Raw genomic sequence first — 17,483 nt, forward strand, 5'->3', positions numbered from 1 at the left:
TGGCCAGCCTCAAAGCCAAGGTTCTACTACTGTTCAAGGAAACCTAACTGGCTGCAAAGTACAGGACAGCTATTTAGAATTTCATCCAACAGGCTTACGACAATGTCAATCACTCCCCACATTACCTGTTAAGGCTGAGACTGATTGGCCCTATTCACTCCATGAGCTTTATAGTGGGATCAGGGGTCATTTCCTGCGGGAGTGCACAGGAGCAGAGCTCCGGCAGTAAGGAGCCTAGGGGGCAGGCACATGCAACAAGCCCCACCCCCTGCTCCCAGCAGTCCTCAGTCGGGCCACGAGGAGCAAGAAACAGCCAGGTAAATTGCAGACTCCCCCCGGCCTGCCTTCAGGTACAAGCTCTCCCTCCTCTGTTAGGGCAGATCTGCGTGTTCCCCCCCCATCGCTAGCAATCCAAAACAGTCCAGTGGCACCTTTAAGACCAGGTTTTATTCAGGTACAAGCTCTCCCTCCTCTGTGAGGACAGATCCGCATGTTCCCATCCCCCCCCCAATAGCTAGCAATCCAAAACAGTTCAGTGGAGCCTGAGCGGTGGGTGTTGCCTTCTGACACACTTCCGGTGATGTCAGGGGGTGTGGCATATGCAAATAAGTCATGCTAATGAGTCATGCTAATGAGCTCCTGCACCTCTTTTTCTACGAAATGACCCCTGAGTGGGATAAATATTAAAGTTTACCAATTGTTGAAGTAGAAATAGGAAGGAAGAACAAGGGATGTTCATGAAAATCTCTAATGTAGGATTTTCCCGCTGAATTATACTTGACTCAACTCCCTAGTTTGTTTCTTTCACCATTGATGAAATGCTTATTTAATATGTAAGTGGTTATGTATTTGCTTACAAATTTATGTATTTAACAACATAAGCAGAGCCTGCGGATCAGAGCAGTAGTTCTGCTAGTCCAGCCAACCATTTCACACAGCACCTAACCAGTTTCCCTGGAGGGCCTAACAGACAGGTCATAGAGGCTGAGCCCCCACCCTCCATTGTTGTCTCCCAGCCCTGGTATTCAGAGGCTTGCTGTCTCTGTATTTGGAAGTCACCATGGACAGTAGGGGTCAAAACTCAGTTTACACCCTGCCCCATTGACTGTAACGTTCAGAACTACTTGATACTTACCATCACATTGTGAGTTTCTATGACTTCATCAGTGAACCAACAATTGCTGGAAACCTGGATTTCCCCCGTCCCTTGTCCATGGGAAGGGAATGACAATGTACCCTCTTTCACTGGCCGGAGAGTTGATACTGCCCCTGCCTCCCGTCATAACCTTCATTGGAACTGTGAGCAGCTACAAGGGGTAATGGAATATTTTTATTGGAAATTTAGGAGGAAATTCTATTTCCTTATCTTTTTGAAGAAAAAGCATGACACATTGGCATCCACAGTATCTGATACTGTAAATCTAATGCATATTATGCATGTACGTTGTTCCCTGCGTCTTGGAGTGGTTTCACCTCCAAGTCTACTGAGTAGAAAGTATCTTCTATGCTCAGTAGACTAAGTAGAAAGCAAGGAGGGACACAGTGTTGTAGAACTAGCCAAGCTTGGTTCTATGCCACAGCCACTCCCACATGGACTCTGCTTCTTGTGAGCCCATGACCTATTGTGGAGTGAGCATGCTGAAGAAGAGACATGGCAACCAGATAGTGGAAAGAAAATGGTCGCAGCTTATTGTATACAGTCAAAGGAGCATTGGCACAGCATGGGGATGGATCCAGCATTGGACAACCCGCCTGCCGTCTGATGAAACCCAACTCCCCCAGCCTGCCCATGGGGGCAGATCATAATAAAATCTTAAGGAACTTACCCTGTTGGTTGGTCTTAGACCACTGTAACAATGCCCTCATTCACTGGCTGGAGAGTTGATACTGTCCCTGCCTCCCATCATAACCTTCATTAGAACTGTTAGCAGTTACAAGGGGTAATGGAATATTTTTATTGGAAATTTAGGAGGAAATTCTATTTCCTTATCTTTTTGAAGAAAAAGCATGACACATTGGCATCCACAGTATCTGATACTGTAAATCTAATGCATATTATGCATGTACGTTGTTCCCTGCGTCTTGGAGTGGTTTCACCTCCAAGTCTACTGAGTAGAAAGTATCTTCCATGCTCAGTAGACTAAGTAGAAAGCAAGGAGGGACACAGTGTTGTAGAACTAGCCAAGCTTGGTTCTATGCCACAGCCACTCCCACATGGACTCTGCTTCTTGTGAGCCCAGGACCTATTGTGGAGTGAGCATGCTGAAGAAGAGACATGGCAACCAGATAGTGGAAAGGAAATGATCGCAGCTTATTGTATACAGTCAAAGGAGCATTGGCACAGCATGGGGATGGATCCAGCATTGGACAACCTGCCTGCTGTCTGATGAAACCCAACTCCCCCAGCCTGCCCATGGGGGCAGATCATAATAAAATCTTAAGGAACTTATTCTGTTGGTTGGTCTTAGACCACTGTAACAATATCCTGAGCTTATTGCCTTTTAATAAGATGTCCTGGAGGGTGAGGGGCCACCCAGAGGAGATGTAGTGCAAGGGATCAAAAAGCTCACTGGTGCAGAAGGCACCAAAAAAGGCCAATGCGAATGCCGCCCTGAATAGGGTAGTTTTGAACACGGACCAACAAATACACGGAAGGTGCCCCGTGATGCCAAATAGCACCTGCATGGTAATAGGCTTACAGGTGTCAGGAGATGGGGTGTGCGGCTTTCCTCCATTCTTCAATAGTGTGGTGGACAATAAAGGAATTGCAAGAGTTGCTCTGCTATATAAGGAGATTGCAGTTAGGTATAGCCCTGTGGTTCTAGGTGCAAGGCCCCACTCCTTGAAGTGTGTCAAGTAGTTTAGGACTAGTGCCTCCAAGACTGGGAAGGTTGTGCTGCAACTCATAGATACCAGAAATGACATGAGAGAAGCGACTGCATGTGCCTGACTGAATCAAATACTCCCTGTAATATCACTCATTGCCAAGGCTCCAGAGTTCCTCCAGGAAATGGTCCAGTGTTGCAGTGCATTGGGGAGCGGGGCTCAGAACCTCTCTTCCTGAAATCAAGGAGTCTGTGATGTCACTACTGGCACCTGCAATGCATTGTGCTGAAAAAGAAATATTACAGGCACACCAGGTGCATGACCCACTCAAAGCAAGTGGCCTGATTGTTGCACAAGAAGGTGATGTCACACTGGTAATACTGCTGGCAGATGACAACAGCTACTAAAATCGGAAATACATCCAAAAAAAGTAAACTCTTTCAGAATACCAATTGCTGATCATTGCAGAGGCCAGTGCCATGTGTGCCAGCAGCCCATAAAAAAGACCTCAGAGCCCAGGCTGCCTGCCCCATCAGAGTTGACATGCAATGAGTCGTGATAAGGTGGACCGCCAAATAGTGACCCTGTTAAATTCACCTGGGAAGCTTACCCAAATGCACAAGTCCTCCTTAATGTCACATGTAATTCTAATATGTTGATGTGGAGTGGAGATGTCAGCTATAGATCAAGCTATGCGAGTGCAGAAGGCATGCCCTGGAGCAACTACTCTGCAAGCGAAGTTAAGGTGGTCCAAAAAGGCCTGCATTTCCTTAAGGGATCCAATAGGGATCTAACTTATCATCTAGAAGGAAGGAAGTGCCACATTCAGCATCAAGCAATATCCCCAGGTAAATAATCTGGGTGCCGGGTCCCTCAGTTTTCTCATATACCAAGGGGCCGTGAAAATGGAGCTCTTCCAGCAGGCATTTTGATATTATGTATTTTATTATGTATTTTACATTGAGATATGTATTGTTTTATTGGTTTTGTGTAAGCCGCCCTGAACCTGCCTTGACGGGGAGGGCGGGGTAAAAGTTGAAGTAATAAATAAATAAATAAATAAATTAAGGCAGCTGGAAGAACTAGCGAGGCCATTGGCTGGGTGGGTGTTGGTGTACTAAACACAGGGAGCTGTTTGGTATGGGTAACAGCCAGCTTAAAGGAGATGCTGTGGCTGCAAGCAGAAAGTTGCACAGGTGAGCTCTTTTGCCTTGCCAGCATCATTTTTAAAGTCCAGTATCAGGCAGGAGCTCTTCCCAGAGAGACCCAAGCACCAGCAACAACTTGACAGACTCCTTTTCCCAAGGAGGGAAAGCCTCCTGTCCCCCAAGTGCACAGGACCTTTCCCACAGCAGCACTTGCAGCCCCAGGCAGGACCCACTGCAATCACCCCATTTCTATGTTTTGGTTACTTCCTCCTCCTCAGCCCTCCCACAATCCCTTGTTGGGAGGGCTTCACCCAGCCGCTTTAACTCATTTCCTGCCCTCGTCACTTGGCCTGGCTGGGTGGAGGGCGGGGTGGCTGTTGGGGCTCAGTTCACAGGGCAGAGTTAACATGTGTAACCCTCATGGGAAAGGCATCTGGAGGCTGGGTCTCTGCAGTGCATGGCAGCTTCATTCTTCCTGGACTGTTATGCTGCTGGTCATTGCTGATAGCCCCAGGGGACCAGGAGAGGGAATGGGGACCAGGAGGGGAGGGGACTGGGAGGGGGCAGGGCAAAATCAGGAGGGGCATTGCCCTAATAGTCCCTGGCTAGCTACAGCCCTGAGCTTCCGTGGCAGTTTTTCCACTTGAAAAGCTGTGTGTGAGGAGGGGTGGAAAGAACTCCAGTTCCACCGTGCACCCATTCTGGATTAGGGCCTTGCAGCAAAAGAAGTACAAAAGCTTTTAAAATGGTGTAGGCAGATACAGGATGGATCTGTGCCTACCATCACTTGTAGTTTGGTCCTTAGTTTATTTATTCCACCCAATGATTGCTAGATGGCCCAGCCCTGAGCTGGATGGCCACAGCTAGCTTGTCAGGCAAGGCGGGATAGAAACTGAAATAAATAAATAAATAAATAAATTTCAGATGCTAGACAGGGTCAGCCTTCTTTGCTACTTGGCTGGGAGACCACCAAGAAAGTTCACAGAGTCAGGTAATGGGAAACAACCTCTGTTCATTGCTTGTCTTAAAAGCCCTATGGGGTTGCCATATTGGCTGCGCGTTGATGGTACTTTATACACACAGTGATTTCTAATTAAACTGCCATCAGTGAAATTATCAAAGTCGTCAATAAGATCTTAACATTACTAAGTAAATGCTATGTTAAAAAACTGACGGTACATTGATTTGTCTCTAGCTTGGAAATATGTATTTATTTTTATTTGTATTTATAGCCCACCCATCCCACAAGTGGGCTCAGGGTGGGTCACATCATATCAATAATACAATGGATACAGTTAAAAAATTAAAATACAGTAATAGACACTGAAAACAATAATCCCAGTTCAACAGAATCAACTGGTAAGTGGATGGCAACTCCCACTGCCTCAGCCAAAAGCCTGGCAGAACCGCTCCATTTTTCAAGCCCTGTGGAATTGAAGAAGATCCTGCAGAGCCCTAATCTTAACACAGAGCATGTTCCAACAGGCAGGGGATAGGGCAGAAAAAGCCCTGGCCCTGGACAGGGAAAGGCGGATATCCTTCGGGCCAGGAAAGACCAGAAGATGTTGGTCCATAGAGCGTAACACTCGTTGGGGCATGTACAGGAAGAGGTGGTCCCTCAGATATGTTGGTCCCAGGCTATGTAAAGCTTGAAAGGTCATTACCAACACCTTGAACCGAATACGAAAATCAACCAGCAACCAATGCAGTTGGTGGAGCACCTGCCGAACCACCGCATTTTGTACCACCTGAAATTTCCGGGTCAGCCTCAAGGGTAAGTGTGAGGTTTAGTCCTCTCCCTCGAAGCTTCGGCCCCGGTGGCCATGGCTAACAAAAGGGGACAGCAGAGGGCACGTTGCTGGGACCGATGCCGGGATAAAGGAAAGTGAGGTGAAAGAGGGTCTCAGTCAGGGGCGAGGTCCACCTCTTAGGCCCCTCTGCCGGCGCAGCTTTGACTCTCGTCCCTCTCAGGAGCTTCGGGACAGCAGTGGTTTCCCTCTCTCTTGTTCTGCTCTCCACTTTCTGTTTCCCAGTCTCAGTTGCACAGCATCCTCCTCGACCCTCGCCTCCACTTCCCTTTTATCCCTCTCCCTGCTCCCAGCTCCGCCCCTCCTCTCTGTGCGCATTCCCTTTGCTCCAGCCCCACCCCCTTCATATCGTAGGATGCTCTCCTGGTGTTTGGGGTGGGGCTTTCCCATCAGACGCGACACTGAGCCGCTGGCCTGTTGAAGCTGCAGACCTCCTCCTGTGCTTGGACATTTCTTCCCCTTGAAGCTGCACTTGCCAGCTCCTTACTCTTTGCCATGGCTCCAGATGCCAGATGGATCCCTCCTCGGGGGCCTCACAGTTGTTGACGTGCTCTCCCAGGTAGGTGTAGTGGCTTTGGTGAGTTTGTGGGGGGGGTTGGTCTGGCTCCAGGACCGGGGAACCGGGACAGCAAGCCTATGTAGAGCAAATTGCAGTAATCAAGCCTGGAAGTGACCATTGCATGGGTCACTGTAGCTAAGTCCTGGGAGGAGAAATAGGGTTTCGGTAACCTAATTTGCCTAAAGTGAAAAAATGCAGATCTGGCGACTGCAATAATCTGGGTCTCCATAGAAAGGGAGGCATCCAGTGTTACTCCCAGGCTGCTCACTTTCTGGGTAGGCACCAGAGGTGCCCCTTCCAGCATGGGGAGTCTGATACCTGCATCCATTCCCCACCGACCTAGGTTCAGGTCCTCCATATTTGATGGATTTAACTTCAACTGGCTCTGCCGTAATATGGTGGTGAAAATGATCTGTCCTTCCTTTTTACAGTGAAGGATTGGTAAAATCTCCTGCCTCACTGATAGGATTATTATATAATTTGCTGGGATATGTATAATTTGGGTGTGGATTTTGCCATTCAATATATGAAACAAAAGCTAAGTAAAATTGTTTAAAAGTTCTCATTTTGAAACTGTGCCAATAGACTGTACACCTCAATCATATTACACTGTAAAAGCTTCTGGAATGCACATTTTGAATGCATGATCCATTGCTTAGTGTTTTTTTATAAAAAAGCTGTTTCATATTATTTGATTAATGGCTCAAAACTGAATACAAAGATAAAGAGGACTTTGAAATTCATACCTTGGAGTATTAAAATGTACTTTGGATTAGATGTAAATGTCAAGAAGAAAAAAGATCTAATGAACTCTTTATTAGCAAAATACAGCACTGCAGCTGCATTGAATTGAAAACGTTTTAAAAGCATTTGATTTTAGATTAAAAATAACCATTGATAAGTTTACTCACTGTATGGTTTATATCTAGTATTTAAAATGCCCGTTTTTTAGGACTGTATAATTAATTTTGGTAAGCTAGACATTTCAGAAACTGGGCATTTTGTTGGCATTCAGCTCATGCTATCAGGGTTAGAATATTGTCCAGAAGTGATGATGTGTAGCTACAAAAGTATTTTCCTTTCAGGAAAATTACAATGTCATAAGTTTTCATTTTCTCCTGATGTCTTCCCTGCCATAATAATGGCTTCAGGATTTAAATCCTTTGCTGTTATTGTGACTTCAAAGCTTTTTAAAAAGCTGCAATTGAATGAAACAGTTCATTTGTCATTATTCAAATATGAAGCAATTACAATGAAATAAAGATAGAATTCCGTGGAGAAATGCCCCAATCAATTTTCACTTATATTTAACAGGAAACAAAATGATGCTTAGAAGAGTATATTTAAGTAAGAAAAACTGGAGCCATACAGAAGTAGGATTTACTGATCTATATCATGTTCATTTCAGAACTCCAGGAGGCCTATAAATATATTTTTGCAAATATTGACTAAAGTTTAGACTTTTGACAATAGCTCTCATCTGGACTTATAGTCTCGTACTACTGCAGAGAAAAGGTAAGGCCTCTACCTCTTAAAGTTGCCCATTCTTGGCACTTTCTATAAGTGCCCCAGCTTATCAAGATATGAACAAATTTTGAGTTGCCCCATATCCAGACCAGCCTTTTGTGGTCCAGACCAATGCAAGTGACATAGGCTTTGCTGCTGTCCTATTGCAGAAAGGTCACATGAAGAATTACATCCTGTAGTAATTCTGAGTAAAAAGCTTTTGCCTAGGGAGAGAAATTTGGCTGTCTTTGAAAAGGAGTGCCTTGGAATCGTTTGGGCCCTGAACAAATTAAGACCTTTTCTTTAGGGGCAAAGGTTCCACTTGCAAACTGATCATTCTTCCTTATGTTGGTTAGACTGTCTTAAGAACTCCAACCAGAAGCTTTTATGCTGGAGTTTTATGCTGGAGTTGAGCACTAACTGCAGGATTTCAAATAACTGGTTGTTGATATCGAAAGGAAACAGAATCGGGTCACACAGACGGCCTTTCCTGAATTTATTGTTCTGATAGCCGTACTGAAATCATTGCCTGCTGATTGTATTTCACTAACTATACTTTTGCTTTCTGTAACTCATAACTGAAATCTTTGAATTGCTTGCTTATAGTATTATTACTTTGCTTATAGTGTTGTGCTTCTGTTTCTCTAAGTTCCTCATGTAACTTGTAGAATGGAGTCTTGGATAATATATGAAGTAGAAACCCCATATTTTATCTCCCATAAGGGAAAGGGTGTCAAGAAATTAGACCTTTAGTCAATTACTTGTTCTTTCATTAACCATAGGCAGGCCTTATATTAAACTTTGGGGCTTTTAAGTGGGTTGAAGTGACCAAATGGGAAAATAACTGGTTGTTGATATGGAAGAGTTGGCAATTGACTTTGTGACCTTTAAATAGCAATTCAGGTAGAAAAAAAGCAAACCATTTGTTTACCAGGCCAGATCTTTCTGATCTTTGTTGTAGTTGCTCACAGCTAACACAAGGTTTGATGGGCTTAGGGTTCCCAAATGGGGCCAGGGGGTGGGGAATCCCCCGCTTTGACGGCCCGATTTTTGATGCGACAAAAAGTGGGCCCGGGGGAAACCCCACCCCCGCGTGCGCATCACCCGGATGTGATGTCGCACGCTGGGGGCGGGCCACAGCCATTTGAGGGGGAAACATAGAGTTTTCCCCTCAAATGCACACCCCGGATGCCAGCCGGGAGCCCCCCGCTCCCGGCTGAAAACAATTTGGCAACCCTAGATGGGCTACCCTCGGGACAGAAATATTCCTGCACTCTTTAATAAATGTTTTTGCTTCAAGTGCTGCAATCACTCTTCTGCCAGGCCTTTGGAGCCGCCACCACTACTGACACCACTACTGACACCACTACTGACATCTGACAGCCTGTGAAGAGAGAGCCTGATCCTCCTGGATCCCCCAATTACTGCCCGACCAGATCACCTTGGACACCTGAAGAAGATCAAGGAGCTGAGTGCATGATGAGGAATTAAGTACTAGCACTTTATTATGTTGTCATATTTATGGTTTTAAGAATTCATGTATTAATGGATTTTATATTTTATATTCTATTGTTATATTATACTGTTTTATATTGATGTGTAAGCTGCCCTGAGCCGGCTTGGCCGGGAGGGTGGGGTAAAAATCAATCAAACAAACAAACAAACAAACAAACACATACATACATACATACATACATACATACATACATACATACATACATACATACTTATCTCAGTACCTACCAGGTTAATTGTCCTGGAAACGCATTCTGCAAGTAGCCTACCTTGCAGGGTTGACTTTCTTAATTAATCCCCAGTAAAGTTAGAAGCTTGCCCCTTGGCTTTTGACCATGTGAGTAGTTCAAGGGGCTGGTGGCAGACTACTGTCTTTGATGTGTGGACTACTGTCCCATGTGTGATGGGACATGTGTGGAAACAGGATGCCACTGGACTCAAAATTTGTTCTGCTCCTTCAGACTAATGTGGCTGCTCACCTGGATTGGAAAACCCACTACCATCATGACCATTTAATACATTACCCTTTCCCACCAAGCTCAGTTATAGCACGTACCAGTCCCTAGTCAGACTATACTTTTCCTACATGTAGGGAATTGATGTGCAGAAAATGCTTGTTAATTGCAATACATGAAAAGTAGCATAAGTATTTTTCATAATGGTTGCTTGATTGGCGTATTCCTAGCCCAAAATCTTCTGGCATCATGCTTCACACTTTGAAGTCAATATGTTCAAGGAGATTATGTCTAACGTGACTGAGTTTCAAGTGAGGTTTACCAAATAATGAGGGAGATGCTGCTTGAATTTTGAAACAAGAGCTGAAAGTGCAACTTTGCATATACAGTTAAACCGTGCTGTGCCCTAGGATTGCCCCAAAGGATCACACTGTTGATAGTGATGAAATGATTAAGCACAAAAGGCAAATGTAAGAGTTGGGTCCCATTCCATGTATTTCAGTAGAATTTAGCTCAGGACAAATGGCCACAGGAAGCTATCTTCTACTAAGTCAATCCATTGGTCTTATCAAGGTCACTTTGATTTCAGTTTTCCAGGTTATCAGGATGACATATGTCAGCCTTGTGTACTACTGACCCTGTGAACTGGAGATGTTGGAGATGGAATCTGCATGCAAAGCAAGTGCTCTATGACTGAGCCATGGTGCTTCTCCAAACATGTTAATGATTTGAACATCATTTAGTTTTACATTGTGCTTATATATTTGTGTTTTTATTTTTTCGGCTCTTGAGATATTGCCTTCCAGCTTTCATGACAATGAAGAAAGTATTCTTTCTTCACAGCACTGCCCATTTAAATTCAATGCCATTTGTTATTTTAAAACACAAATATGACAATGTATTTCCTGCAGACACAGCTAACCATTTTGGTGCATTTGTTGGCACAAGCCGTGCTCTTTTTACTCCAGTGATGCTAATCCATAGCTTTTGAAATCAGAGTTGAAAACATTTTCTCTCTCTCTATGCACTGTCTCTTCTGGTAGAGTTACTCTCACTAAATAACATGTAAAATGCTGACACCTAATGTTAACTTTGAGTATTATCCACAAAGTGTATCTTTTTTAAAAATGAGGGATTAAATTGTTGTACCGTAGTGGCAGAAAGTAGCAAGAAGGGCAAACCACTGACATAGAATTAAGGACTCTACTTCAATCCAGTGGTATCAGGTGTTTATAGCTAAATGCTCCAGGTGAACATGAAACTCAAACACTCAATGAATTTTGTTCCAGTTATTAATATGGTCATAACTGAGTGTTGAGATGCTCTGCACACCTCAGGTCCCAGGTACAATTACTGATGCTACTACACAAATTATTTCAGGTAACTGGGCTGAGGGAGATGGTCTGTCTTTGACCCTAAAGAGCTGCTGTCCTTCAGAACACACAGTACCGAAGGTGGGCCAAGGTGTGACTCAATATAAAGCAGGTTTTATCTTCCAGAAAGAGAGGTGGTAGTGGGGTGTGAGGGCATCACATAGCAAAATGGTCCCATACCCCTCCCATCAGCTTTCATCAAGTTGGAGGGACATCTTTCCAATATAGGTGGTGGAGCACAGAACATCACAGCCAGTCCCAGGTAAAATGAAAACCAGGCGTCCCTACAGCTGCCAGCCAAAAACAGCTCTTGAACTGAAGTCAGGCATGGATTCAGTTTGTATACCAACCACCAGGTCTGTCCAAAGGCAGGATACCAGCAAGAATTTGGCCTGCACCCATAGGCCAAATCAAGCTATTCCTTGACATGTATAGGTTGTTTGTTGTGTCTTAGCAATTAAGGGACCTCCTCTTGTTCCAGACAAAGTGCCCTTACTTTGCCTCACCCTCAAATGCACAGGGGTGTGGTCTGATAACACCCCACCTCACATTTCCTGTGGAAACGACAAGTGCTTTTCCCTCCAGTTTTTAGAAAATATCCAGTATAGCATTGATTCAGTGCTGTAATAAAACATGAAGTAACCAGAAGTTATCATTCTACTAGCTTTTAAAATTCAATTTTTAAGTTACTTTTTAATATTTTATTTTCTAGCAACAGGTTTCAAGCTGAAAAACTGTGGGTATTTCTGGGCCTGATACAAACTTTTAACACACCTGCCCATTCATTCCAATCCTGTTCCATAAACACAATCTCAAGAGTCATGAAAGAACACTCCCATTACACTTCTAAAATGATAAAAACAGATTATATAATGATAATTGGCTTGCAGCTCAGGGCAGCCCAGCCCTGGAGTACAAGGCCCCAGCAACAGCTCAGTGTACCTGTTGCCTCCTATGCTTGGGGTCTGCTTCTGCATATCGCTGAGTAATATGGGATCACAAATTTCCAAGATCCTTTTTGCACATTACTAATCAGATGTTTCCTTTAAAAGGTCCTAAATGTATACTTACAATTATGAAGTGTAAACAGAACATATGGAATGTGAGTTAGAGTGCTAGTCATTGCCTTCAGGGAGATAGGTTCTGTTGTGTATGCTGACCGCCACCGGGGGCCAGCGAACAGCCAGAGCTTGACTCTGGGAGAACAATAGGGACTAGGCTCCTAGTCCCTCCACTGGGGAACCAATGGGCACCGTGGCGGGAGATTCAAACCCACCAACGGGGTCCAGGGGTGTGTCCCTGGAGTGTATATAGTCTGCCTGCCGGCCGTTAGTGAGCAGTCTTGTTGTGTGCTAATAAAGCGTGCTTTGCACTATGCCACTCTTTGTCTTTCGTCCACGCGACAAACCCACTACACAATAATGGCGACGAGGATGGGATCCAGCTGCAACTAAGCCAGGCCGTCGAGAGGGAACGAGAGAACGCGATCTGCAGCGATCTGATGAGCGATCCCGCCGGAGAGGCCGCTTCTCCTCCACAACACTGACGCGCATAATGGCAACAACCACTTTAGGGCTCGGGCTGCTGCCGCCTTTCGACATAGCCTCTCCGCAAGATTGGCCCACTTGGGTCCGAGGTGTCAAGGCCGTGCTAGCGTTCTATGATGTCACGGACGACGATAAGAAAAGAGGATTCCTCCTGGCCTCCTGTGGCACCGCCGTCGTGTCCCTGGCCGAACGGTTGCTGTCTCCGATGGACCTAGACGCCTGCACCTTTGATCAAATCGTCAATGCGGTGCAGAATCACTACGTGCCCAAACCAACGGAACTGTCCTGCAGGGTGACCTTCTACACCCGCAGCCAGCAAGGCAGAGAAACAGCCGTGGAGTTCCTCGCGGAGCTGCGGCATCTTGCCACAGACTGTAAGTTTGGGACACATTTGAACAAGGCCCTCCACGACCGCTTTGTCATGGGCTTACGCGAGGAGAAGCTCAGATGGCGGATCATGGAGAAGAAGACGGTTGACCTCAAAGAGGCGCTCGCCACCACCATCGCTTGGGAGAGGTCGCACACCGCCCCAGCCGTGGCCCTCCAATGTGCCAGCTGCGGAGATCAGCCCGACCGGAAGACCTGCCGTTTCCGAAACGTCGTTTGTTGCAACTGTGAGCGCACGGGCCACATCGCTAAAGCTTGTCGCTCCAGAGCTACGGGCCAGGCCCAGCTACCATGCCAGCGAGCAGACACACACTTCGAGGACGATGCCGGCGCAGATGACCTCTACCTCCTCACGCACACCACCGAGAAGGTACTACAACTCCCCGGCAAATCGCCCTCCCCTAAGTTCCTGGCCACAGTACGAATTGAGGGGTCCCCTTGCATAATGGAGGTGGACTCGGGCTCCGCGGCCTCAATAATCTCCGCTGTACACATTATATATACACTTAATGAGTGAAACTGCACCTATGCTTCAAGGTCAAAAGGGACAATGGCTTCTTCTACATTATGAGGATTTCTATTTTTAGGAAATTTTATCCTGACTTCCTCCAAGGAGGTCAAGGTGGTTTGTTCTCACTTACCTTATGCTAAGAGAGCATAACTGACCCAAGGTCACACAGTGCATTTGTTGGCAGAGCAGGATTTGAACCTAGGTCTTCTAGGTCCTAGTCTAATACTCTAAGAACTGTAACACATTTCAGAGGTGTGTGTGTTGGTGACAGAGCTTCTACACATATTTGCCTACATACTTTCCTCCATCATTTCCCCAACTTTTTCTTTCCACATAGGCTCTGCAGTGACCTCACAGTGGCTGTTGGGGACATGGTTGTTATGGCTGCCATGGTGACTCACCATCCCATTTTTGTCGATATTTTGTTCACATATGCACTATAAAATTCTATTAACATTTGAAATAGCTTAGAGGCTGTGAAGAAATACATAGGAAGTAATTCTTGGTTAGCAATTAGGTATAATAGGAGTGGATTAGTTTGAGAACATTTCTATTTATAAATAATTTTGGGGGTGAATAATATAATAGATTGTGGAAAATAAGATCAATATTCTGTATTATTGTTCACTACAGAAATTAATAAATTGTGAATCAAAACAAGAAAAAGAAAAAAGAAATATATTTCCCCCCCTTTGGAGCTTGAAATGAGTAAAACCTTCACTCTGTGTTTTGTTTTTTTAAAAAAAATCTTAAGAGGTAGCTGAGGTGAGCCTGGAAAGCTGTTAACTGACTTCCTCCTCCCTGCCTGTTCTCTGCTCAGAGATAGTCAGTTAACAGCTTTCCAGGCTCACCTCAGCTACCTCTTAAGATTTTTTTTATTTCTAATAGGTCTAGCTAGAGATAATATGAAGGTCCATCCCCCCTCCCACTCCAAGCAGGGAACAGAGATTTGGAGGAATTAAATTCCTTCAGGAAGGAACTCCAGGAAGTATCTCCAGGAAAAGCTTCTCTAACCCGGCCTGACCTGGTCAGTAGGTAGGAAAAAGAGAGGTGATAAAACTCAGGGGAGCAAGAAGGAAGTCCATCAGAGCAGACAGAACTCCTAACTGAGGTCTGGGGAAGGCAGCCATTAACCATGTGCTGGCCTGGAGAGCTGGAGGAAGCTACAAGGTAATGGCATCTCTGGAGAGATCTATAACATCCTAAGCTAAGGATTCTGTCCTATATTTTAACATCTGATAGGACATGTATAGACAGAGGGACAGAGAAATTACATTTTACCCATTTTTAACCCCTTGCTCAATCTAGTGCTGTGCTGAAAGTATGCTTGTGAAAAATTTCTCTTTAATAAATGCTTTATAACTTTGGATGGTGGTAGTGGTTCTCTGTACCACATAGACCTCCACTGTTTTGGACAGTGTGCCAGGAGGAAGGCAGACAGTTGTCAAGTGGCTATTCCTCCAAGTCCCCATGGTGACCAGGCACTGGGCAGTAGGAGACACAGAGGCAAGGCCTCAGAACTTGGAAGGGAAGCTGGGAGTCCTGACCCTCCCAGTGGCCAATTCCTTACTAAGGTCAGATGTTGGCAGAGGCCTCTCCAAGTGTTGGGAAAACATTGGAGGGTAGGGTGGAACAGGATCTGCAGGCCAGAGTGGGTCTGTTCCACTACAGAGCCATAGATTGTTATAACTCTATAGCACTATAACAACTACTGAATTAAAAAAAATCCTTTTGGTGGCATGGTAGAAGAAGAAGAAGAGATTGGATTTATACCCTGCCCTTCACTCGGAGTCTCAGAATGGCTTACAAACTCCTCTTCCCCTCCCCACAACAGACACCCTGTGAGGTAGGTGGGACTGAGAGAGCTCTCTCAAGAACTGCCCTTTCAAGGACAGCTCTTGTCAGAACTATGGCTTGCCCAAGGTCATCCAGCAGCTGCAAGTGGGGAATCAAACCTGGTTCTCCCAGATTAGAGTCTGCAAACAACCACTATACCTTCAAGGGTTGGACCACAGGAAAATGCACCAATACCGGCGGTCCTTTGCAGGGCAGCAAAATATTCATAATTCTTTCCAGATTCCATGTTTATATAATAACACCACAGGAGTATAATTAATAAGCTTTATTAAAAGAATGAGCAAAAGTATACAAATATAGAAGTGGTGCAAAGCACAGAAGAAAATAATAAAACCAAAGAACTATCCTAGCATATTTATTCAGGCTTTAGTCATCTGACCCAGATATTACCTGGTCAGATTGAAAGTACAGGGTCCAGATTGAACTCCAACCCTCCAAATCCACAAAGCCCAACTTACAGACAAAATAATGTCAAGAAGAAAGGCAGACCCAAATAGGGTTGCCATCTCTGGGTTGGAAAATACCTGGATATTTTGGGGGTGGGGTTTGTGGAGGGGAGGGACCTCAACAAGGTACAATGCTATAGAGTCTACTCTCCAAAGCAGCCATTTTGTCCAGGAGAACTGATTTCTATAGCCCAGAGATCAACTGTAATAGCAGGAGATCTTCAGGCCGTACCTGGAGGTTGGCAACCCTAGGCCCAAGGAAGGAAGGCCCAAACTGGAATGAATGTTCCTGCTTTATGCCAGACTACCTCCAGCTGTCATAATCTTGTTTGACCAATCCAGTATGTTGCTAGGGCACATAACCATGTACTTCTGCAGCTAGCACATACCCACAAGCAAGCAACTTTCTCTCGCCTAGGGTTCCCTGCTCTAATGAAATGGAATGCTAGTGCAAAACTCCTTCTGGCCTTGAAGTTCCCAGGCCCATGATTTCACTTGCACTTGTGCCTGACTCCATCTCATCCCTTAGCTCTCTTGAAAATACAAGTCATTGTGGCATTAACTATCTTAGACAGAAGCCTTCAGTAATTTAACTAGGCCCCAAAGCCCGAACCAAAATCTGAAAGACCAAGAAATGGCTAGATAGGATCAGTTTCTTGACATTTACTCATCATAGGCTGTGTTCAAGGTTGTCTGATACACAAGAGCTGTGCAAGAATTGCTACAGTGGCTGAAAGTGAATGTTGGTATATTATACAAAGATGAAAGAACTGCCCAACTACTGTCATATTATTCTTTTGTTTTACTTCTCATATTCAGATAGCTTAGCATCTAAATCTTTTTGCACTAACCTAATTATTAGACTTTAAGTTATGTACTGCAACGACTGTTTACTCCACACCATGTTTGCCCCCGTCACAATACTTTTAGTACTCTTCCATCTAAACTTGTGACTTTACAATGAACCAAAAATCAAGCCACACTTTCATAAAAATTGTTTCACAAATCCCTGATTTGGATTTTTCCATGCTGCTCCACTAAGTGCTAGTCACAGCATCCTGCAAGGTGAAAGGCATTCTTTGCAAAATAATGTAGCGCCAAAGCAATGTCAGGGGAATGACTTATTTGCATACAGTTCATCACTACAACAACTGTACATTTTCGGAGGCTCTCCTAGATCCAATGGATGTGGCAGACTATCCACTGGAAGAATCAGGCTTTTGATTCATTAGCTCTAAATCTCCATTAACCCAAATATTGGTGTCTATGCTGTTGGTCACATGTTTTTAAGTGGCATTCTACAATTGAAACGGCAGTATACAAGACTGAAAATATAAAGTTAAGACGTAGAATCATGTAACGATATTGATTAAGTTTCACTAATATGTGTTTAACAAGAAAGAGGACCCGCGAAACTCGCGGGGGGCGGGGCGGGGGGGCTTCAAACTGAGGAGGCGGCTCCGAACGTCGCTGGTCTCTCCCCGCCTGGCCGCCAAGCCTTGCGCTGCCCTCCCCGCCTCGCCGTTCCCCCCCCCCCCCGACCCC

Source organism: Gekko japonicus, unplaced genomic scaffold, assembly GCF_001447785.1.
Source record: "Gekko japonicus isolate JY-2015 unplaced genomic scaffold, Gekko_japonicus_V1.1 scaffold1381, whole genome shotgun sequence".
Classification (NCBI taxonomy): Eukaryota; Metazoa; Chordata; class Lepidosauria; order Squamata; family Gekkonidae; genus Gekko; species Gekko japonicus.